The sequence below is a fragment of the Balaenoptera physalus genome (assembly GCF_965194825.1).
Source record: "Balaenoptera physalus genome assembly, chromosome: 4".
Lineage (NCBI taxonomy): Eukaryota > Metazoa > Chordata > Mammalia > Artiodactyla > Balaenopteridae > Balaenoptera > Balaenoptera physalus.
The window spans coordinates 80,143,875-80,168,374 of record NC_138891.1 but is presented as its reverse complement, the minus strand read 5'-3'; the positions used below and the strand labels follow the sequence as shown (position 1 = coordinate 80,168,374).

Here is a 24,500-nt window from a genome sequence, read left to right as displayed (position 1 = left end):
GGGCAGAAGATCTAAATAGACATTTCTCCAGAGAAGACATACAGATGGCCAAAAGGCACATGAAAAGATGCTCAACATCGCTAATTATTAGAGAAAAAACTACAATGAGGTATCACCTCACACCAGTCAGAACGGCTATCATCAAAAAGTCTACAAATAATAAATGCTGGAGAGGGTATGGAGAAAAAGGAACCCTCCTACAGTTGGTGAGAATGTAAATTGATACAGCCACTATGGAGAACAGTGTGGAGGTTCCTTAAAAAACTAAAAATAGAGCTACCATATGATCCTGCAATCCCACTCCTGGGCATATATCTGGAGAAAACCATAATTTGAAAAGACACATGCACCCCAGTGCTCACTGCAGCACTATTTACAATAGCCAGGACATGGAAGCAACCTAAATTTCCATTGGCAGGTGAATGGATAAAGAAGATGTGGTATGTATATATGATGGAATGTTAGTCAGCCATAAAAAAAGAATGAAACAATGCCATTTGCAGCAACATGGCTGGACCTAGATTATCATACTAAGTGAAGTAAACCAGGCAGGGAAAGACAAATATCATATGATATCACTTATATGTGGAATCCAATTAAAAATGATGCAAACAAACTTATACACAAAACAGAAATAGACCCACAGACATAGAAAACCAACTTATGGTTACCAAAAGGGAAAGGTGGGGAGGGATGAATTAGGAGTTTGGGATTAGCATATACACGCTACTATATATAAAACAGATAACCAACAAGGACCTACTGTATAGCATAGAGATCTATACTCAATATTTTGTGATAACCTATAAGGGAAAAGAATCTGAAAAAGAATATACATAATACATATATTAATATATACATGTATGTATAACTGAATCACTTTGCTGTACACCTGAAACTAACACAACATTGTAAATCAACTATACTTCAATAAAAAAATAAAATTAAAAAATAAAATGAAATGAGCTGTAAGGTAAACTACTTTTTGACAAAAGTTTGGGGAATTTTTCATCCACTATTTACTTTATTTGACATGTAAATTGTTTTCCTCTCTCTGTTTGACCAAGAGAGGAAGAGAAAGCAGGGATTGAAAGCAGGAAATTTGGGAAGGGTTGTTTCTTGAGTGATTTTTAAATGAGGTTATAGAGCACTTTGAAGATTATAGGGAAATGTGGACAATCACGGTCTGACACAAATCCTGGGCACCAGTGGAGGCTTGGGACAAGGTAGAAATGTGTGAATTGGTTAACCTAAGGGGAAAATCAGGTTTACATTGGACTGTGATTGATAACAATTAAGAAATAAAAATAACTAGTAACAGTTAAGATGCAACTGTACTTAAGAGTTTTAGTCTAGTGTATTCTGCATAAATGCAATATTTATACAACTAGTCATTTGGTAATTATACTTATATGTTTATTTTTTTCTTAAACTCACGTACATTTTCTTTTATTAATTAATTAATTAATTAATTAATTATGGCTGCATTGGGTCTTTGTTGCTATGCGCGAGCTTTCTCTAGTTGCGGCGAGTGGGGGCTACTCTTCATTGCGGTGTGTGGGCTTCTCATCGCGGTGGCTTCTCTTGTTGCGGAGCACGGGCTCTAGGCGTGTGGGCTTCAGTAGTTGTGGCACACGAGCTCAGTAGTTGTGGCTCATGGGCTCTAGAGCGCAGGCTCAGTAGTTGTGGCGCACGAGCTTAGTTGTTCCTCGGGATCTAAGGGAAGATGTGGGATCTTCATGGACCAGGTCTCGAACCCGTGTCCCCTGCACTGGCAGGCTGAATCTTAACCACTGCGCCACCAGGGAAGTTCCCTATATGTTTATTTTTAAATAGTAACAAAGGGGGAAAGCATTCTTATCTATGTACCTGGATTACCTGGCTGACCACCTTAAAGGCCAGAGCGAAGGCAAAACCGGCTACTTAGTACAGCCTACTTTAAAGACAGGCAACGTACCTAGGAGGCATTAAACAAACAGTTTGGCAGTGCTGGACTTAGAACCATCACAACCACCATCGGCCCAGCTTGATTACTTCATAACCAGCAACATAATTACGTCCACACATACAAGAACACCAAACCTCTGCCTGCGACTTAGGCCCCAAGTACGGTCACCGTAGGCCAATGAGTCCAGTTGAGCCTTACCTAGTCTTGGAGCAAAAATCTTGATTTTCTTCTCTTCCTCTAAAAGTGAGAACAACTTTCATGTATTTGCCTTGTAAAATGGGGATAATAATAATACACGCTCCCCTCCTCCCCAAACCAAAGAGTTGTGAGGATTCAAAGAGGCAATGTAGCCAAGTGTGTGGTACAGGGCCCAGCATGCAGTAAGCATGTTGCCAGCATAGCTGATGATACTGTGAACCTCATCTTCCAGGCTTTAGAAACCTGGGAATCATCTTTTCCCTCTTCCTTTTCCTTCTCCACCTCTTTCTTTATCTCCTCTACCCAATCAGTTGCCAATTTCTTTCACTTGTTATTTCAAAATCTCTCTGAGCTATCCCTCACTCTCCATTCCTCTTACCACATTTATCCAGGATACAGTCATGTTAGGAGAAATGGAACTGGAGTCGGGTATGAGATGGGAATCCTGGCTCAGCCAATCACAGCTGTGTGACTTCCATCGCCTCATTTAACTAGTCTAGGTTCCTGCTTCCTCATTTGTGAAATGAAGATAATATCTTCTTTTGTATCCACCCACAGGGTACTGTGAAGATCAAATGAGGTGTGTGCTAAAACTCTTTGAATACTCTAAGGCGATGCAAAAATGTTAATCTTTAGATTTTTTGGTGTAAGCTTCAGCTCTCTGTAACACCAGTTTTTCCCTGTCCTAATACATCTTGCGCATTACTTTCACATTTATTTTCTTAAAATACCACCTTCATCACTTAGCAAGAGAGCTATATGTATAAAGAACAATTTTCTGTGGTTTACCTTAAGTCTCCTGTATCCCCATTTAAGATTTCGCCCTATCCTACCTATCCACTTCCTCCTCCAGGCTTGCTTCCTCAGTCATCATGTCTTCAAACTGTGGGCTTAGAGTAATCCTTCCTAGTTTCTTTGCCTCTTCCCATAAGAAGGGGGAATATGTGCTGAATATTGACTACCAAAATAACAATGATTATCAGCAGCTTCGCAAAGCATTTGTTAAGAAAAGTATACATTAGAGAGACCAGTGCTGACACTGATTTAGAAAAGAGGGCACCGCTGACCGGGACTGGCCACTCAGTGCAGCCAGAAGCTTGGGTAAAACCACTGGGTGGGATCCTGCAGGACCAAGCACTGAGGCTGTTCTTCCCCATGGCCTCTCACAAGCTCCTAGGCATCAGCCATGAATATCTGATCATGAGGTTCTCACCAAGCAAATGCCCAGGTTTCACAGCCACACGTCTGTGTTGCCTAGATCACTGATGGGTAGGTTTCTTTCTCAACTCCTCTCTGGACCATTTTATTTGAACACCACTGTACAATCAGGTCTCCTTTGTGTAATTCAGTACTGCATGAATCCTGATTTAGAATTCCTCCCCCTCCTGATTTAGTTAGGAGGAACTCAATTTAGTTTTTTAAAAAAACAAAATATACATTACATAGTCTTCACATCTCAGAAGTTGATGCAAGTTAATTTTCAAATGGACATGTTATGGACTTATATATGTATGTTTTGATATTTTTCCTAAACAATGATACTGAAAACTTGTCTCAGAAAAAAAATGAATAGAAGATGATTTACCTATTGTGTTTGGCCAAGTTAACACCTGTGAAGTCACTGAAAGGTGAATCATCTCCAATTCAGCGGGTGAATTATGTAAGTCTGGAGAATGTCTCTGCTACTTTGATAGGAATTCAACCACTTATATCATTTATATTTTTCTATTGAACTAAAAGATGAAGCCTGCATATGCTGAATATTTTAATAACCACAAACATAATTTCTACAAGGGAAGAAGATTTAAATATTATCTACTTATAAACAGCCAGGCCCATCTAGATTACTTGTGTTTCATTTATGAAGAGACAAAAAGCCCAGACTGGGTTACTGACAGTCAGAAACAAGGTGGCATTTTTTTAAAAAAAGGATTTTATAGCTACCTCTTTATCTTTTTTTCTTCATTTACTGATTGGCAACATAAGGCAAGAGTTTTCTTGATTTCTCTCTTCTCAAGTAAGGTTTCAGTACATAGAGATAAATATCCATCTATATCTGCAGAACCTGTATAAACCTGGATTATCATTTCAAAGTCTTTAATGAATTCAGATGCATAAATGACATCTACCAGTACGATGTTTTAAAAATCTTTATCAAATATCAGTTTCTGAACTTGGTCTTTCATTATACTTGGAGTTATAGAGACACTGGTATCCTGTTGTTTCTTCTTAATGATGCTAAGGACAGAGTTTGGAAACATAGCCTGTGAATGGGGCTGACGGTACTCCTTAGCTTGCTGTTACTATCAGAAAACTTTCCTAAAATGTCACAGGGCCATGCTTTCTAAAATGCTACATAAGTCGATATAAATGGTTATCACTGAGCTTTAAACATATCTAAAAACATATCCAAAAAGCTTTTTAATAAAACAATTAATATTAAATTGTGAAATTTATTGAATTTCTTTTTCAGTCCACTGTTTTTGATCCATGCTACAATGGTATTATAAATCTAACTCATCTGGATATGTTCCAAACAGCTTTATCATAATTTTGCCTGGTGTGTTTCAGCAAATGTGATCATTTTGCTTATTTCTAATGTATTAAGTTCAATTCAAATTCTGAACACCTCAAACTAATATTTGTGTGACCTGTAGCTATTTATATTCAAACTTTGTATTTTAAGGGTGAGAGCAGCCTGGCGCTGCTTCTTCCTCTCCTGCCTGGGGCACCATCCTAGGAGACCGTCCTAGGAGATTTCATTAACCTTTCGGCCTCCAGAGTTTAAATTCTTTAATCATAACAACTTCACTTTATTCCACTTTCAGACACCCTGGGTCACACCCTGGGTCTTATGATCATTCAGAATGGTTCCACTTCAGAAAATTTAAACACCAATATCTCTGATTTCAATGCACCCAAAATTTAACTCCTAGTCTTCCCCCTCAACCTGTTCTTACATTCTTCCTCAGTTCAGATAATGGCAACTTCATCTTTATATTTGCTTGGACCAAAAATCGTGGAGTCATACTTGACTCTAGCTCACCTCCCACATCCAATCTGTCATGAATCCTATTGGCTCTATCCTTAAAACACATCCAGAATCCAACTACTTCTCACCACCTCTGCTGCCATCACCCTGATCAAAGTCTGACTTTGAATTTCTCATTTGGATTATTACACTAGCCTCCTAACTGGTCTCCCTGCTTCTACTCTGGACCCTCCCGACTTCTATTTTCAACATAGCAGCCACAGTGATCATGTCACTTCTCTGCTCAGAACCCTGCAATGGCTTTCTATCTCACTCGAAGGAAAAGCCAAAGTCTTTACCAGGGTCTACAGTGCTTACACATTTGGTCCCCGTTATCTCTCTACCTCATTTCCTACTTCTTCCCCTTGCCCACTCCACTCCACACACCTCCTTGCTATTTCATGAAAACACCAGGTGCTCTCACACTTCAAGGCTTTCAAGTGGCTGTGCTCCCTGCCTGGAATATTTTAATTCACATATGTGCATGGTTCATTCCCTCTCTCCCTTCATATCTTTATTCAAATGTTACCCTCTCAACCAGGGCTATGATGACTGACAATCCCACTTAAAATTACACTCTTCCACTAGATACTAAATCCTTATTACCCCACACTATTCTCTCCATCCCCATCCCACCATAGTACTTATTACCTTCTAACATGTTACATAATTTACATATTTATTATTCTTGTTGTTTACTGTCTTCTCCTGCCAATTAGAATTGTTCATGATGTACTCCCAGCACTATAACACTACCTCACATATTAAAATCACTCAGTAAATTTTGCTGTACAGCAGAAACTAACACAACATTGTAAAGCAACTATACTCCAATAAAAATTAATTTTAAAAATCACCCAATAAATACTTGATGAATGAATGAATGCGTCTCCTATCCTCAGCCCTCTACTCTCATAGGCTTACATCTAATACACTTGCCCACTGACAACCTCCAGACCTCCAGTTCCTTGGTTCTTTAGCTTTCTCACGGTCTCTCTTCCTTCCTCTACTCAATTTCAAACCTCTGGGTTGGTTATCTGAACTGTTCTCTCAACAACACCCAATTCCCTTTCCAAACAGGCCCTTTTGCTGCACTTGCTCGACAAAACTCACATCAAAAGTTCAATCCATTGATGTTACTCAGCCATAAAAAGAATGAAATATTGCCATTTGCAGCAACGTGGGTGGACCTAGAGATTATCATACTAAGTGAAGTAACTCAGACAGAGAAAGACAAATATCATATGATATCACTTATATGTGGAATCTGAAAAATAATACAAATCAACATATTTACAAAACAGAAACAGACTCACAGACATAGAAAACTTATGGTTACTAAAGGGGAAGCGGGGGAGGGATAAATTAGGAGTATGGGATTAACAGATACACACCACTATATACAAAACAGATAAACAAGGATTTACTGTACAGCATAGGGAACTGTATTCAGTATCTTGTAATAACCTGTAATGCAGAAGAATCTGAAGCTGTACACCGGAAACTAACACAAACTGTAAATCAACTATAGTTAAATAAAAAAAAAAAATTACAGTTCACTGTCTGCTTTTACATCCAGGCCGCTGACTGCTGGGGGGGGGAACTGTAAAACCTTGTAGACCGTTGCCACCAAAATCAATCAGCCAAGCTTACTGTACTACCAGTCAATCTTTTTATTTGTTCTATGAGTTATTTCTTCATATTTCCTTTGTGAGTGACTCACTTCACTGGATTCAAAGAAATAAGAGCACGTGTCTGTCTGGATGATGCCCTCAGTCTAGGCTTGGTGCCCTCCTCCACGTCCTTATACTACCCCAGGGTATATGTGCATCAATACAATTGTTGTGTTATATTACACGACAATTGTATTGATTTTGCTGTCCCACTAGACAATTTCTACTCCTCAAAAGCCAGGCTGTTTCTTATTTGTCTGTATTTCAGCCCCCAGCACAGGCTTTGGAAAATGGCAAGTGTTCCATAACCATTTGTTAGATGGATGAATGAATGAATGAATTCACTAATGGACATGGAAGGCCCATTGTTTCTTCCTTTCTTTGTTGTCTTCCCTAATCTCATTTTTCCCCGGCAATGCTCTCCTCTGTTAGGTGGAGGAAGGAGGCTCTCATCCTTCCCAAAGTGTGCCAAATGGCCATAAAGTGGCAGAGATCCTTGACAGTCAGAGGGAGAGTCAAGAGCCGGTTCAATGTGTGCTAGGACAAGAGGGGTACATTCTGGGTAATGGTAGGAGCTTCAGGAGGGTCCCCTTGGTCCCTCCTAGAATGGCTGGAAAGTCCCTGGCATTACTGAACACAAAAGGGCCAAGATATTTTAGGTGCCGTGGACTTCCACAGACACAGGGTTTTAACCACGTGGCAAATCCCCAGCCCCCAAACCCTCACTGAAAAGCGGTGTCATCTGGGTGAGCCCCTCCTCTGCTTCCTCTCTCAGCATGGTGCCAAGGGAGTCTAAAAATAAATGAGAGAAAGGATCCTAATGGGATGCTTGCGAAGCTTTTTGCTCTCCCATTCTTTGTTTCTAGGAAAGTGCAGCATCTTGGGGATGTGTATACTCACACAGGCACACATGCATATGTGTTCACTTGTCTCCAGTGAAATCAGGCCACTTGAAAGATTCCTTTCCATTGGCTGAATTCATCTTGGAGAATCCCCCCAGGAAATGCCTTTGTCGAATATGTCTCTTACATCATGTGTCGAGGGCCATGTAGGCCCAGTGATATGATTGTTGTTGAGCAATTGATGGATGAAACCTCATCCTCATGACCACATAGGCTACAGGGTCTCAGGTGACATCTGCTCAGAGGTTAACACGCATCCCATTCTGACTTCAGAAAATCTGCTGATCTTGATTTGCTGCTTGCAGCTAGGCTGCAATGCATGCCTTCTCTTTACATCCTTGCAGGCAGTAAATGATGTTTTGTCATGAACTAAAACACTCAGCCCTGCTTCTTGTCCTGAGTGAGGCTGGCCTCTCTAAATTTGCCTGCTTTCCTGTAGCCGTAAGTGCTTGCAGAGCCTTGTTTTACACGGAGAGACCGAGGTCCCTACCAACTATTCTGTCAATTCAGGCCTATAGCACTGAAGCTGGGGAGGAACTAGATGAATAGGGACATTCTGCCTGCAGAAGAGCCAAATGGTTAGCAGTGGTTTGACTTGATGAAATCTAAGGCCCCTTCCAGCTCTTCCCTTCTCAACTTATTCTAGAAGCAAATTTCTTTTCCCTGCTCTGGCTTATTAATAAGCCAGTCACACTTCGCATTTCTTTTTTTTTTGTTTTTTCAAAAGATTTTATTTGGGGGGGGTATAGTTGTTTTACAATGTTGTGTTAGTTTCTACTGTGCAGTGGTGTTCCCTGTGCTATAGAGCAGGTTCTTATTAGCTGTCTATTTTATACATATTAGTGTATATATGTCAATCCCAGTCTCCCAATTCATCCCACCACCACCCCCCGCTTGCCCCCCTTGGACCCTTTGCATTTCTGCTTCTCTAACTTAAGCAGGAACAATAGGCTGACCTGGTTATCAGAGATGCATTAGAATTTACGTCTCAATCAATCAATCAAAATACTTAGCTATTAAGTACAAAAGAAAACTTGGAATACATCCTGCCCCTAAATTTCCCTTTAACAGATGATCTTCGTGTCTCCATGTTTTATTCATTATTATCTTTTTAATAAGCTTTCTGCATCAGATATTAATTCAACAATACTTAAATATCTACTTGTCAAGGTATTAAGAAGAACTGGAGACAGGAAAGCAAATGAGATATAATTTCTGTCCTCAGCTCATTAGGACTCCACCTCTCTGGTTTCTAATGTTTTCATGGCAAAGACAATTTTCTTATTCTGTCATCTTTTAAAATAGAATAAAAATTTAATTTAATATTACCAGTTATTTTCTCAGTATACACTGAGCAATTTAACAAAATCTATGTATATGAATGTATGTTTAATATGGATATTTTTATGTGACTATGAATATCAATTTCCAGTATACAAATTTCAGAATGCATAGCTCTCATGGACTATAAACAGGCCTAAGGATCAATTTAAAAATGCAGCCTTGCAAATATTTTTAAAGCTGAAATGTGAATATTTAGATATAAGACCCAATGCCCATTAATTACTTCATTATACCAGCTCAAGTTTAGGACAGTGGTGAAAAAGCATACTGATAGATTCAAGATAAGCTGGTGATGAGAAGGAAAAAAGGGTACCAAAGGGTACCCTTACTAGAAAGGAGCTTGTATGGTTTTTTTTTAATTTATTTATTTATTTTTATTTATGGCTGTGTTGGGTCTTCGTTTCTGTGCGAGGGCTTTCTCCAGTTGTGGCAAGCGGGGGCCACTCTTCATTGCGGTGCGCGGGCCTCTCACTATCGCGGCCTCTCTTGTTGCGGAGCACAGGCTCCAGACGCGCAGGCTCAGTAGTTGTGGCTCACGGGCCTAGTTGCTCCGCGGCATGTGGGATCTTCCCAGACCAGGGCTCGAACCCGTGTCCCCTGCATTAGCAGGCAGATTCTCAACCACTGCGCCACCAGGGAAGCCCTTGTATGGTTTTAATTAGGAGTATTACGGTCAAATTCCACATAGATTTTTTAAAAATTAGTTTCTATGTCTCACGCACTTGTAATATATTTTAAATGTGTTTTTAAATGCTGGTGAGGGGGAAACACTAGAAACACAAAAAGTCCTCTTCTGTCATATAACCTCAGACCCTAGGGGGTAGGCATGTGCTGTAATTTATGAAGCAGTGATTTCAACTTCCTTTCTCCCTTCAGCTGTGGGAAAGGCCTTGAGCAATTCCTAGCAGGAGACTTGTAGCACTTCCCAAAGGACAGAGCAGATGCCCTGATTTTAAGTAGAGCATAAAGCACGAGCACAACTGGCCACGTGAAACACCCAATCACAGGGCGTCTGCTGTGAACCAGAATATTACCATTTACCAGGTGACATGTAAATTGATCTCTCTGAGGCACGAAAGACTGGCCTGCCATCTTGGGGAGGTTTCCTTTCCCTCTTCCCCTTCTTTCTCATCCTCAGGTTGGTGGTATTAGAACTTTGGGCCTTAGGGAATCTGAGTGGAATCCCAAACAGCTACAACTGCTGGAATCATTCCCTACTGGGCCAGAATCTGGGAATTCATGATGTTGGGACTGGGTTTTACTCAGCTTTGTCTCTATCAGCATCATCTACAGGGCCCTGAACCTGGTGGAAACCTATTAAATGTCTCTTACCCTGGATAAATCATGAGTCTTGGAAGGGTACTCCAAAGAGAAAAAGGGAGACTTCTAGAAAGGCAGGACCTGCTTGCTCCCCACCACTCTGCCCCCCACAAATTGCCTAGGACAGGCTTTGAGTCTTAGGGTTCTAAGGAACATGGCTTTAACCACTGAGTGAACCTGATTCCCTTATTTTAAGATGAAGGGACCTGTATGCAGTTTTACAGCCAGATAGGGACCACGTGGGGACAGCTAATCTAGATGTCCTGACTCCTGGTTCCTTCTGGTGTTCTTTCACTTCCCCCCAGTCTACCCCAGCCACCTGGGACCTGTGTCCATCCTACTGATCAACGAACTTCTGCTAGGGCCTTCCTGACCCTGGTTTCTAACGTCCTGCAGTAGCTCTGGCAGGCCCAGGGTTTTCTTTTCTTTCTTTCTTTCTTTTTTTAAATATTTATTTGTTTATTTATTTGGCTGCGCTGGGTCTTAGTTGCGGCATGTGGGCTCTTCATTGCCGCATGCAGGATCTAGTTCCCTGACCAGGGATCGAACCCGGGCCCCCTGCATTGGGAGTGCAGAGTCTTAACCACTGGACCACCAGGGAAATCCCAGGCTCAGGGTTTTCACCTCTGCCTTCTCACCTTTAGCTGGAATTTACCATCGAGAGGAGACAGAGAGGAAGTCTGAGTCCCCTGGAGTGTCTTCTGCTGGGCACTGCCGGCCTCTCCCAATTCTGATTGCTGGCCTGGACCTCAGACCTTGGCAGGCTTCCCTACGACTCCTGGCTCAACCTACTGGCTGAAACCCTAGACTGAATTCTTGCTACAGCTGGCTTTGGGCTCTTGGTTTCCATCATTGTCTAGTGTCCAAGTCTTGGCCCCAGCAATGGCCTGGAAGTGTCTGCCCTAGGCTGTGACAGGAGTTGCATATTCTGACCTGTAATCTGATGTGAAAGGAACAACTGTTAGTCTGTGTGTATGTTTAAGCAGCTTTCATGGATTAACACCGAGGTTAATACTGAGGTAACAGAAATTTGTGGAAAAGGCGTGGCTTTGAAATCGGACGGACTAGATTGACTAACTGTGTATGATGGGTGATCTGTCTAACCACGCTGAGGTGGTTTCTTCATCTCAGTTGGGGAAAATAATGTTTATCCTCCTGAGTGCTATATGGGTTAGAGATAATGTACCTGAAGTAAAAAGCAGGTAAGAAGCCCGTGACAGAAAGGAACAACTAGTACCTTTAAGTTAAACTGTCTGTGTGTACACATACAGGGACTAAGTGCAGATTTCATGATGTTTGAAGTAGTGAAGGACCCTGAAGTACCTCTGGATCATCAAAAATTACATTATAGTCAGAATCATATGAATACATATTTTCTCTACTACTTAGAATATTGATAATTATACAGAATAATATTAAAAAGAGTAGGCAACATCAATTATATATTTAATATGTGCTAGGCTGTGCTCTACATATACTACGTAATGCAATCTTCACAGCATTCTGAGATACACAGTATCATTACTCCTATTCAAAAAAAATTTTTTTTACTTATTTTTATTTTTTGGCTGTGTCACCTGGCATGCGGGATCTTAGTTCCCCAACGAGGGATTGAACCCGTGTCCCCTGCAGTGGAAGTGCAAAGTCTTAACCACTGGACTGCCAGCGAAGTCCCATTACTCCCATTTTTAAATAGAGAAGTGGGATTTAGCAAAGTTCATTAAAGTGATCAAGTCACATGCCTAATAAGTGATGGAGCTGGGATCTGAGGTGGAGTTTGATTCCAGAGCCTGAGTTCTTATGCCATTTAATCTTTCACCGGGCACACCTTTAACCTTGTTAAGGGATGTTAACTTTTTTTTTTTTTGCCACACCGCGCGGCATGCAGAACTTCCCCAACCAGGGTTGGAACCCATGTCCCCTGCAGTGGAAGCAGAATGTCTTAACCACTGGACCACCAGGGAAGTCCAGGATGTCAACATTTCTTAATCCCTCTTTCCATTTTCCCACCTAGGCCTATTGAGGAAAGGTTTTCCTCCCACTCTCCCCATGTGGGAAACTGCTGAGGAGGAAGCTTTCACCTCCCTCTCCACCCCAGTACTCACTCTTCCCCGAGCGAGCAGGAGTCCACAGTCAGACTGAAGAGAGGTAACAGGCCTGGGCCACGTTCTACCAAACAGTCTCCAAGGCAGGAATTTCCACTCCACTTCCCTCCTTTCCCATCTCCACCGGGCAACGAACTCGTCTCCCTTCCTGGGGCCCATTTTAGTGTTGTGTCAAGCAGCGCTTTCTAATTTAGCTTTCACCAGAAATCCCTGTGCTTTCTTTTTCTCAAAAGACTTTTTCTTTTGAAATTATTTGACTCACAGGGAATTGCAAAACAGAACAGAGAGTTTCTGTGTACCCTTCGCCCAGCTTTCTCCAAAGATAACATATTACATAACTAGAGTACATTATCAAAACCAGGAAATCGACACTGGTGCCATACTATCAACTAAACTATAGACCCTACTGGAGTTTCACCAGTTTTTATGTGCACTCTTTGTGTGTGTGTGTGTAGATCTATGAAATTTACCACATGTATAGATTAATGCATTGATAACTACCACCATAATCAGGATACTAAACTCTTCCATTATGCAAACAAACAAAACCTCCCTCCAGCTACCCGCTCCAAGTCACACCCTTCCCTCCAACCATAAGCCCTGGCAACCTCTGATCTGTTCTTCATCACTATAAATTCATCTCTTGAGAATGCCATATAAATAGAATCATACAGTATGTAACCTCTTGAGACTGGCTCTTTTCCCTCGGCATAACGCCCTTGAGGTTCATTCACGTTGTTGCGTGTGTTAACAGCTTGTTCCCTTTTATTGCTGGGTAGTGTTCCACTATATGGAGGTACCACAGTTTGTTTATCCATTCACCTGTTGAAGGATGTTCGGGTTGTTTCTAGGTTTTGATTATTACAAAGAAAGCTTCTATAAACATCTGTGTACAGTTTTTTTTTTTTTTGGTGAAGATAAGTTTTGATTTCTCTAGGCTAAATACCCAGGAGTGTGATTGCTGAATTACACAGTAAGTGTATGTTTGACTTTGTACAAATCTGCCAAACTGTTTTCCAGAGTAGTGGTACCATTTTACCCACCAGCAATGTATGAGAGATCCAGTTTCTTTGCATCCTTGCTGACACTTGGTCTTGTCAGTATGTGTGCTTTTGGCTAGTGTGGCACATGTCAGCCTTTAAGAGTAGAAACCTTGGACACCTTCTGATTATCAGCGCTGTGTGTTTGTATGCCCTCTGACTGGACCGAATCCTGGAGGGGAGCAGAGTGTGCTTAAGGTTCCAAATTCTTATCAAGCGTCTCCTGTATGCCAGACACTGTGGCAGGTGCTAGGAAATAAACAAAAATATTGTATTTGAATTTGAGGACTCAATATGAGGCAGAGGAAATAGATAAGTGGATGGGTAAATATGATTATGAAACAATGTAGCAAGTACTATGGGTATATGCAAAGTGCTGTGGACATCGATAAAGGAATTGTGCCTTAGAACAGTGGTTCTTAAATTTTAGAATTGGTAAGAATCACCTGAAGAGCTTGTTAAAGTACAGATCTGGTCATCATCCTCCAAAGTGTCAGATTCAGTAGGGTCTACCATAGGGTGCCAAGAATTTGTATTTCTAACAAGTTCCCAGATGCTACTGATGCTGGTGGTCCAGGGCCCACATTTTGATGGACAAGAGTTTGTCTTAAAGGATGGATAGGAGTTTATCAGGTGAAAAATGAGAAGAGTCATGAAACAAGGAAGAGCATGAGGAAAGGCTGGGTGATGAAAGTGCATGGTATGCTCTAGGAATGGCCATTATCTTGTATGATGAAAGTACAACTTAAGGGCTTCCCTGGTGGCGCAGTGGTTGAGAATCTGCCTGCCAATGCAGAGGACACGGGTTCGAGCCCTGGTCTGGGAAGATCCCACATGCCGCGGAGCAACTGGGCCCGTGAGCCACAACTACTGAGCCTGCGCGTCTGGAGCCTGTGCTCCGCAACAAGAGGCTGCGATAGTGAGAGGCCCGTGCACTGCAATGAAGAGTGGCCCCCGCTCGCCGCAACTAGAGAAAGCCCTCGCACAGAAACGAAGACCCAACACAGCCATAAATAAATAAATAAATAATTCCCATTTAAAAAAAAAAAAAAAAGTCATGTTCCTTGCTTTAAAAAAAAAAAAAAAAAGAAAGTACAACTTAATTTAAAGGGAATAAACAGAAATTGTAGATTAAAGCCAGACTACAAAAGACCTTAAGTGCTTACCTTAGGAGTTGGGTAGGCAATAGAAGTCTATGTTTGAAGAAAAAAATGCTGGCAAGAGGGCAGAAGCTGAACTGGAAATGGACAAGAGCAGTTAGGGGGCTCCTGTAAGAATTCAGATGAAAAGTAGATCAGGACTACACTTGGGCAACAGAGGTGGATAATAGGAGAACAATTTTAGAGACATTTCAGCGATTAAATGTCTAAGACTTGGTGACTAACTGGATGTATAGTGAGACAAGGAAATCCAGAATGAGAAATGTGGATGGTAGTGCTATTAATGGAGACAGGAAATACACGGAGGTAGAGAGAGATTAGTGGTAAGGTATGAGTCTGGTTTTTGGTCACCAAATCTGAACTGACTGAGGAACATCCATCTGACAATATCAACTATGAAGTTAGAATGTGGGATTTGAAAAAGGCAGGGCTTGGGGATATGTCACAGCAGGGATTAAGACCAGGTGATGGGTACAGTCTAAGAAGTGAATTAAGACTGGAACCGAAGATGATATCAACATTAAATGGGTAGGTGGAATACAGGAGCCAGTGAAAGCAGCTGGTAAGAAGCAAACAGCTAAAACCAGGACAATCATGTATGGTAAAAAGTTAAGAACAGAGTAGTTTTCAGAAAGGAGGAACAGAGGAGATGGTTAAGTGTTAACATGGCTTGAGGCTAAACAGGATGGCATCTAAAAAGAGATGAGTTGATTTAACGACGTTGTCAAAGGCCGTTTCACTGGAATCAGGGCATGGGTTGAAGAATGAGCTGGAGGTGAGGAAGTGGAGGTGGCTGGTGAATACCACTCTTCTAAGAAGCTTGGTGGTAATAGGAAGGAGAGGGCTAGGGCAAGAGCTTCGGAGAAAGGCATGGCCAAGAGAAAAATTTCTTCTGGAGGCCTTCAAAAGTCTCAAGACGAATGTCAACAGTTTCCAGTGGCTAATCAATATTTATTTGTCTACTTGACTTGAAATATGCAAAACAGAGAAAACTATTTGATCAACGACTACTGATTCATTCATAGGAGGCAATTTGAATGTGGTAATCACTCTGGTATCTTTCTCAATAAATTCAGAGGCACATAATTAGTTTAGACTTATTGTCTTTTGGTCTCTGAGCACTCCCTGTGCCCCATTATTAACAGCAAAAGATCCCACTGTTATTCTAAGCTTCTTCTTTTTAACAGATTTAAATAATCCCTTTATGTGTTTTGGACTCTCTTCAAAGGTGCTTCTCAAAGTCTTTTACCCTATTTTGTACCTAATCTAACATACTCTGTGGGCTCCCTGATCTCTTCTGGGTAGCTTTTTACAGTCTTTGAGAGATGTCTTTTTCCCTCCACAATAACCATTGTGGCTATCACATTTTTAAGTGCTTGGATTTTTTTCTTTTTTTTAATTCTCAGTTACTCTTTCCCTACACTTCCAATAAAATCTCTTAAAACAGTCTCCAATCTTCTTATGACTTTCAAAGCCTACATTTCAATTTTCTCTTAGCTAATACTCATATTCTGTCATAGTTTCCCTTTGAACACTGAATGATTGAGATAAATTTTCTGGGCTTATGGATTGAATGTGTCATGATAACTCACCTTAATTGGCTCACCCATGGTTACCTCCTAAGACCAATACCTAGTCACAAGGCAAGAACCACAGCCAGGACATTTTTCTCACTGTAGGTGGTTTGAAACATCCTGTTATAGCAAAGTTGATTCTATCAAAAATCTCTGTTAAAAAGCTCGCTTCTACCTCTTGACCTGCTTAGACTTTTTACAATTCACATTTAGTTCAATTTTTAATACCTGGCATAATTTCTAAGTTTCTAAATCTTTAACATTTCTATATTGGTATCATCAGCTTGGTCATCTAGTCTAAGGCACTGGTTCTCAAACACTGGAATCATCTGGAAAGTTGGAAAAAACTGCTGCTACTGTCCCACTCCCAGACATTCTGATTTAACTGGTCTAGGGTGAAGCCTGGATAGCAGGATTTTTAAAAGCTCCCTAGGAGATTCTAATATAAACCAAGTTTGAGATATCACTGGTTTATATTCCTAACATAAATAATCTAATTTTAAAAATTGTGAAAGGATTTGAATAGACATTTCTGCAAAGAAGATGCACAAATGATCCATAAGTACGTGAAAAAATGCTCAACATTATTAGCCATCAGAGAAGTGCAAATCAAAACCACAAAACCACTTTATATACACTAGGACGGCTAGAATAAAGAAGACAGATAATAACAAGTGTCGGCAATGATGTGGAGGGAACTGGAACCCTCAAACATTGCTAGTGAGACTGTAAAATGCTAGAGCTACTTTGGAAAAGAGTTCAGCATTTATGTAAACACAGAGCCACCACATGACGCAGAAATTCCACTCCTAGACATACACCCAAGATAAAGGAAAACATAATGTCCACACAAGAACTTATACATGAATGTTCATAGCAGCATATTATTCATAACAGACAAAAAAGGGGAAATAACCAAATATCTATCAGCTGATAACTGGATAAACAAAATGTGGAATATTCATGCAACAGAACGTTATTCAGCCATAAAAAGGAATGAAGTGTTGCTTCATACTACAACATGGATGAACCTTGTAATCATTATGCTAAGATTACGCTAAGTGAAAGAAGCCAGATACAAAGGGCCACATGTTGTATGACTCCATTTATATGTATTGTCCAGATTAGGCAAATTTATAGAGATAGAAGGTAGATTAGTAGTTGCTAGAGGCTGGGGGAGGGAAGAAATAGGGAGGGACTGATAACAGGTATGAGGTTTCTTTTCAGAGTAATGAAATTATTCTGGAATTAGATAGTGATGATAATTGTCCAACCTTCTGAATTGTACACTTTAAAAAGATGAATTTCCGGCTTCCCTGGTGGCGCAGTGGTTAAGAATCCACCTGCCAATGCAGGGGACACGGGTTCAAGCCCTGCTCTGGGAAGATCCAACATGCCTCAGAGCAACTAAGCCCATGAGCCACAACTACTGAGCCTGCGCTCTAGAGTCCGTGAGCCACAACTACTGAGCCCGTGTGCCACAACTACTGAAGTCTGCAGGCCTAGAGCCCGTGCTCCACAGCAAAAGAAGCCACCACAACGAGAAGCCCGCGCACCGCAACGAATAGTCCCCGCTTGCCACAACTAGAGAAAGCCCGCATGCAGCAACGACGACCCAATGCAGCCAAAAATTAATTAATTAATTATTTTAAAAAAAGATGAATTTCATGGTGTGTGAATTATATCTCAAAAGAATAAGTATATTCTTATTGTTATCTTATGTGTCTGAGGAATTCTTACCCATGGAGATTTGAGAAAGACTCTCCTTACCAATAACATTTCTATTTTACTACTGTTTGCTGTATATCTCTCACAAAACTAGGCCACCTCCTTCCCTTTCTGGTAAGAATCTAAAGCCCAGGGTAAAGTCTCACAATGTGCCAGAATGAAACATCTGGCTTTCGTCACCTTTACTAAAGAAGGATATGAGGAAAATAAATAAATTCTGGAGAAGAAAAGCTGAGTGGCAGAGTCTCTAAAGAATGGGGACAGACCACTCTGCAGCCTGGAAAGGAGAAGACCAATGGGGATGTCATAGAAACCTATTAAATCACAAAGAGATCTTGTGTATACTAGAAGGAAATCCTGGAATACTTGAAAGAGATGATACCATTTAAAGGTTCAGAAATGCAAAGTTAGGACATGAAAAATAAAGTAACAACTTCACAAAACAGGTAATGATCTAAGGATGATCATTATCATTATTCCCCTGAAAGATAGTACAGGCAATAAAATACAGTTTTAAGGAAATGGCCCTATAGTAGATTATTTTATCAAAATAAGTTACTACTAAGAGGAGTTTTAATTTTTTTCTTTAAAATTTCAAAAGATTTTAATTGTGGTAAAATAAAAATAAAATTACATACAATAAAAGAACATAAAATTTACCATCTTAACCCTGTTTAAGTGTACAGTTCAGTAGTATTAATTATATTGATATTGTTGTGTAACCAATCTCCAGAACTTTTTCAACTTGCAAAACTGAAACTCTATACCCATTAAACAATAATTTCCCATTTCTCCCTCCCTCCCCTCAGCCCCTAGCAACAACCATTTTATTTTCTATTTCTATGAGTTTGACTACCCTTGATATCTCATATAAGTAGATGCATACAGTATTCGTCTTTTTGTGAGTGGCTTATTTCACTTAATGTCCTCAAGATACATCCGTGTTGTAACATATGTCAATTTCCTTCCCTTTTAAGGCTGAATAATATTCTATTGCATGTATATCTCACATTTTGTTTATCCATTCATCTGTCAGTGGACACTTGGATAGCTTGTTTTTTGGGGGCAGGGGGGTAGATGGGACCAAATACTAAAGTTGATATCCAGAGGATTAACCTGTCTTCTCCTAATAAGGTGCTTGGTATCACTATCAGAGACAGAAAGATGGTCAGAATTGGGGCTCAAATGGTGGCCAAAGAGGTTAGACCAGAATTCAGGCGTCTAGGCAGACTCATAGGATTAACACACACAAACCAGATACTGGGAGCATGAAAGGAAGAAGAAGCAGTGGTAATTTAGGGATTGAACATGCAAGGATATCTAAAACCAGGAGATCTTGGTACAACATTGTGAATCAACTATATTTCAATTAAAAAAATTTTTAAAAAAAGTAAAACCAGCACATCACTTTGAGGAAGAGAAATACAGAAGAAAGAGTCAACAAGGGACTTCCCTGGCAGTCCAGTGGTTAAGACTTCGCCTTCCAATGCAGGAGGTGTGGGTTCAATCCCTGGTCGGGGAGCTGAGATCCCACATGCCTCACGGACAAAAAACCAAAATATAAAACAGAAGCAATATTGTAACAAATTCAATAAAGACTTCAAAAAAAATTAAAAAAAAAAAAAGAAAGAGTCAACAAAATAGTGAACTATGAGTGACAATCAAAGTCTGCCAAGCAGGGTCAGGAAGTACAGAAAATTAGCAGAGGACCCAGTGAGTGAGGGGTTGTACCAGAAAGGGAGGTATACTACAGGCTAGTGTAGGTATCTAAGGGAGAGGTCTAGGATTCTAGCAGGCAGTATGCCACCAGGAAAGGAATGAACAGACTCTAAATAGACACTGGCTGCTCCCCTCTGGCCTCTGCCCTAGGGCATGTTGATTTGATAAGAGAGAGGGGGAAAATGAAAATAGATAGGCCATCCAGAGAAAACCGTAATTCAAAAAGATACATGCACCCCAGTGTTCATTGCAGTGCTATTCACAATAGCCAGGACATGGACGCAACCTAAATGTCCATCAACAGAGGAATGGATAAAGAAGATGTGGTACATATACACAGTGGAATATTACTCAGCCATAAAAAAGAACAAAATAATGCCATTTGCAGCAACATGGATGCACCCAGAGATTCTCATACTGAGTGAAGTAAGTCGACAGAGAAAGACAAATATATGATAGCGCTTATATGTGGAATCTAAAAAAAGACTACAAATGAACTTATCTACAAAACCAAAATAGATTTACAGATATAGAAAATAAACTTATGGGGGCTTCCCTGGTGGCACAGTGGTTAAGAATCCGCCTGCCAGTGCAGGGGACACGGGTTCAAGCCCTGGTCCGGGAAGATCCCACATGCTGTGGAGCAACTAAGCCCATGTGCCACAACTACTGAGCCATGTTCTAGAGCCTGTGAGCCACAACTACTGAGCCCGTGTGCCACAACTACTGAAGCCCGCGTGCCTAGAGCCCATGCTCTGCAACAAGAGAAGTCACTGCCATGAGAAGCCTGTGCACCGCAACAAAGAGTAGCCCCTGCTCGCTGCAACTAGAGAAAGCCCGCGAGCAACAATTAAGACCCAACGCAGCCAAAAATAAAATAAATAAATTTATAAAAAAAAAAAAAAAGAAAAGAAACTTAGGGTTACCAGGGAGTGGGAAGGGGAGGGATAAATTGGAAGACTGGGATTGACGCATACACACTACCATATATAAAATACATAACTAATAAGGACCTATTGTATAGCACAAGGAACTCTACTCAATACTCTGTAATGGCCTATATGGGAAAAGAATCTAAAAAGAGTGTATATATGTATTTGTATAACAGATTCACTTTGCTGTAACCTGAAACTAACACAACATTGTAAATCAATTATACCCCAATAAAATTTTTTTTAAAAAACAGTAAATAGATAGGCCAGATCTAGGAAATTTATACTGCATTCTGGAGCTGACTCCCAACATCCAAAACGGTGCGGCTACTTTGATTTCCATCCAGACTGGTGTCAATATTGGCATGGGTTGGATTTGGTAAGGCTGCAGGGATATCTACACAGCGGGGATGCCTGGGGTCCAGAGAGTGTTAGTTATAGTCTGAAAGTTGTTAGTGGGGCCTGCTGTAATATGAATTTAGTACTAATTTAGACCACTTATTTTCTTGTGCCTACAGCCAAACTATGCCCAGATTCCAGGGGTGGGACCAAACTGATAGTTGAAAGTTAATGGGTGGGGGGGCAGTTACAAAAAGAAGAAGGGTATAGAGGTTAGAAGACAATCAGTTCTTTGCAATCCTAGGCTATACAGTAATGTTACTGGTCCACTGTGAAATTTCTCAGGATGAGACATAACTGTTCAGATATTACATACACAATATTACCAGCTTGTTTTTCTTTTCTCTCTTTCTTCTTCTTTTAAAGAGTTTAGAGTATATAAGTACGATGTGCAGGAAAAACATGTTCCTAGAAAATTATATTCACAGATAAGCTTCTCTAATTTGCCAGTTCTTCTCTGCTGAGGCATGTTTTCCAGCAAACAAAATGCACTAATAAATCTATCAGGGACAGGAAGGCAGTGGGGGACAGCTGCAGCCGCAGCATCCAGGAGTGACAATGATTAATTCCTACATCTGCTCAGTCAGATAGAAACAAAGGTCACTGTGCATAGATTAGCATCCTGATCACCACCTCCTCCTAACACACACACACACACACACACACACACACACACACACACACACACACGCACACGGGAATAGCATCTTCCTCCACTGATCATGGCAAAGCTCAAAATGCCTGAAATATGTCTACTGTCTGAAAACTTCCCTCCCCCCAGAAACCAAGCTCTTTAGTGGGACAGAGATGGAAAAAGGAATAGAATAGGATCAGCAACTGATTAATGTCAGATTACTGTCTAACCTTGTTAACATCCAAATTAAGTGAAAATTTGATGCTCAGCTACATTTACGAAAGCAAAGGGAACAGGAAATTTAAGAACAAATCCTGATGCAGGAATTTGATCAAAGTAAGAAAGGCTATTATGGTGAAGCAGGTGAACACGTGGACATCTGGCATTATGTAAGGAAGGTATTTAGAAGCTGACTCTTTGTCCTCATGTTCAGCAGTCTCCTGAAGACATCGCCACTTCCTATTCATGACTTCTACACTTACAGATCCCTGACAGGTTGACTTTTTAAAAAAAATAATCTTGGACCAGGAAAGGTATTTTTTAAGTGCACAAATTATAAATGTTTAGCTCAGTGAATTATTACAAAGAAAACATCTATGTAACTATCATCCAAGTCAAGAAAAAGAACATTTCAATACCTCAAAACCTCCACTCATAATTATTACCCTTTCCTTCCTCCCTAAAGGTGCACCACTATCTTGACTTTTTTTTTTTCACTAGCTTGACTTATAACACTATACTTTAGTTATGCCTGCTTTTAAACTGTATTTAAGGGGAAGCATATAGTACATGTTCTTTTGTGGCTAGCTTTTAAAATTTGTTTGTGAGATTTGGCCATGTTTCTGGGTGTTAACTATAACTTGTTCATTTTCATTGCTGAACAGTATTTCATTGCAAGAATGTACCATAACTTACTTATTCCTTTTACTATTAAAGGAGAGTTGGGGTGACTACAAATAATGCTAGTGTGGGGGCTTCCCTGGTGGCGCAGTGGTTGAGAATCTGCCTGCCAATGCAAGGGACACGGGTTCGAGCCCTGGTCTGGGAAGATCCCACATGCCGCGGAGCAACTGGGCCCGTGAGCCACAACTACTGAGCCTGCGCGTCTGGAGCCTGTGCTCCGCAACGGGAGAGGCCGCGATGGTGAGAGGCCTGCGCACCGCGATGAAGAGTGGCCCCCGCTCGCCGCAACTAGAGAAAGCCCTCACACAGAAACGAAGACCCAACACAGCCAAAAATAATTAAATAAATAAATTAAAAAAAAAATAATGCTAGTGTGAATATTCTTTATACAACTTTTGGTATAAATGTGCATACATTTCTCATGGGAATAATTCAGAAGTGGATTTGCTGGATCACAAGGTACATGAATTGTTAATTTTAGAAAATATGCCATATAAGAAAAATAAGTACTAGGGATGTAATGTACAACATGGTAAATATAATTAACACTGCTGTATGTTACATATGAAAGTTGTTAATAGAGTGACTCCTAAGAGTTCTCATCACAAGGAAAAAGTTTTTTTCTATTTCTTTAATTTTGTATCTCTACAAGATGATGGATGGTCACTTAACTTACTGTGATAATCATTTCATGATGTACGTAACAAGTCATAATGCTGTACACCTTAAACTTATATAGTGTTATACATCAATTATATCTCAATAAACCTGGGAGAAAAAAAATTTTCACAGGAAAAAAAAAGAAGATATATCAAATCACTTTCCAAAGTGGTTGTACCAATTTGCACTCTCACCATGAGCAGATAAGAATTTCACATCTTTATCTTATCTTTAAAAATTTAAGTCATTTGGTGTATATCTCATAGTATTAATTTGCTTTTCCCCAGCCATAGGTAACCACTAATATACTTTGTCTATATAGATTTGTCTATTCTAAGCATTTTAATAAATGGAATCATAATATATATGCTCTTCTCAAAAAGGGAAAGAAATCCAAACATAACACTAAAGATAGTCTTCAAATCAAAAGGGAAGAGAACAAAAGAAAAAAGGAACAAAAAACAACTAAAAAAAAACCCAAAACAGTTAACAAAATGGCAATAAGTACATACCTATCAATACTTTAAAGGAAAATGGACTAAATGATCCAATCAAGCCGCACAGCACAGGGAGATCAGCTTGGTGCTTTGCGTCCACCTAGAGGGGTGGGATAGGGAGGGTGGGAGGGAGATGCAAGAGGGAGGAGATATGGGGATATATGTATATGTGTAGCTGATTCACTTTGTTATAAAGCAGAAACTAACACAATATTGTAAAGCAATTATACTCCAATAAAGATGTTAAAAAAAAATGATCCAATCAAAAGACACAGACTGGCTGAACAGATACAAAAACACCACCCATATATATGCTGCCTACAAGAGACTCACTTCAGATCTAAAGACACACAAAACTAAAAGCAAGGGGATGGAAAAAAGAATATTCCATGCAAATGGAAATCAAACAAAAGCTGGGGCAGCAATACTCATGAGACAAAATAGACTTTAAAACAAAAACTGTAGCAAGAACAAAGGAGGTCATTACATAATAATTAAGGGATTGATCCAAGAAGATATAGCAATTATAAATACGTATGTGCTCAACATAGGAGCACATATAAAAAACTTTATATTTATATATATAATAAAACATTCCATCCCAAAGCAGCAGAATACATATTCTTTTCAAGTGCACATGGAATATTTTCCAGGATAGATCATTTGCTAGGCCACAAAACAAGTCTCAGGAAATTTAAGAAAACTGAAATCATATCAAGCATCTTTTCTGACC

The 24,500-nt window shown here is 40.2% G+C and overlaps 1 protein-coding gene across 6 annotated transcripts in view; it reads right to left on the bottom strand.

Moving 5' to 3' along the window:
• The window catches only part of GPR156 (G protein-coupled receptor 156), a 92,650-nt gene that overhangs the window by 30,960 nt on the left and 37,190 nt on the right, over positions 1-24,500 (bottom strand). The window contains exon 2 of one of the 6 annotated variants that reach the window (XM_082460038.1): positions 23,783-23,867. The exons of 4 other annotated variants lie outside the window; for them this stretch is intronic. The gene's annotated coding sequence lies outside the window, so the exon portion shown is untranslated. Of the gene's footprint in view, positions 1-13,564; positions 13,811-23,782; positions 23,868-24,500 lie in introns of all 6 variants that reach the window. One more of the 6 variants, XM_082460037.1, reaches the window with a different exon arrangement.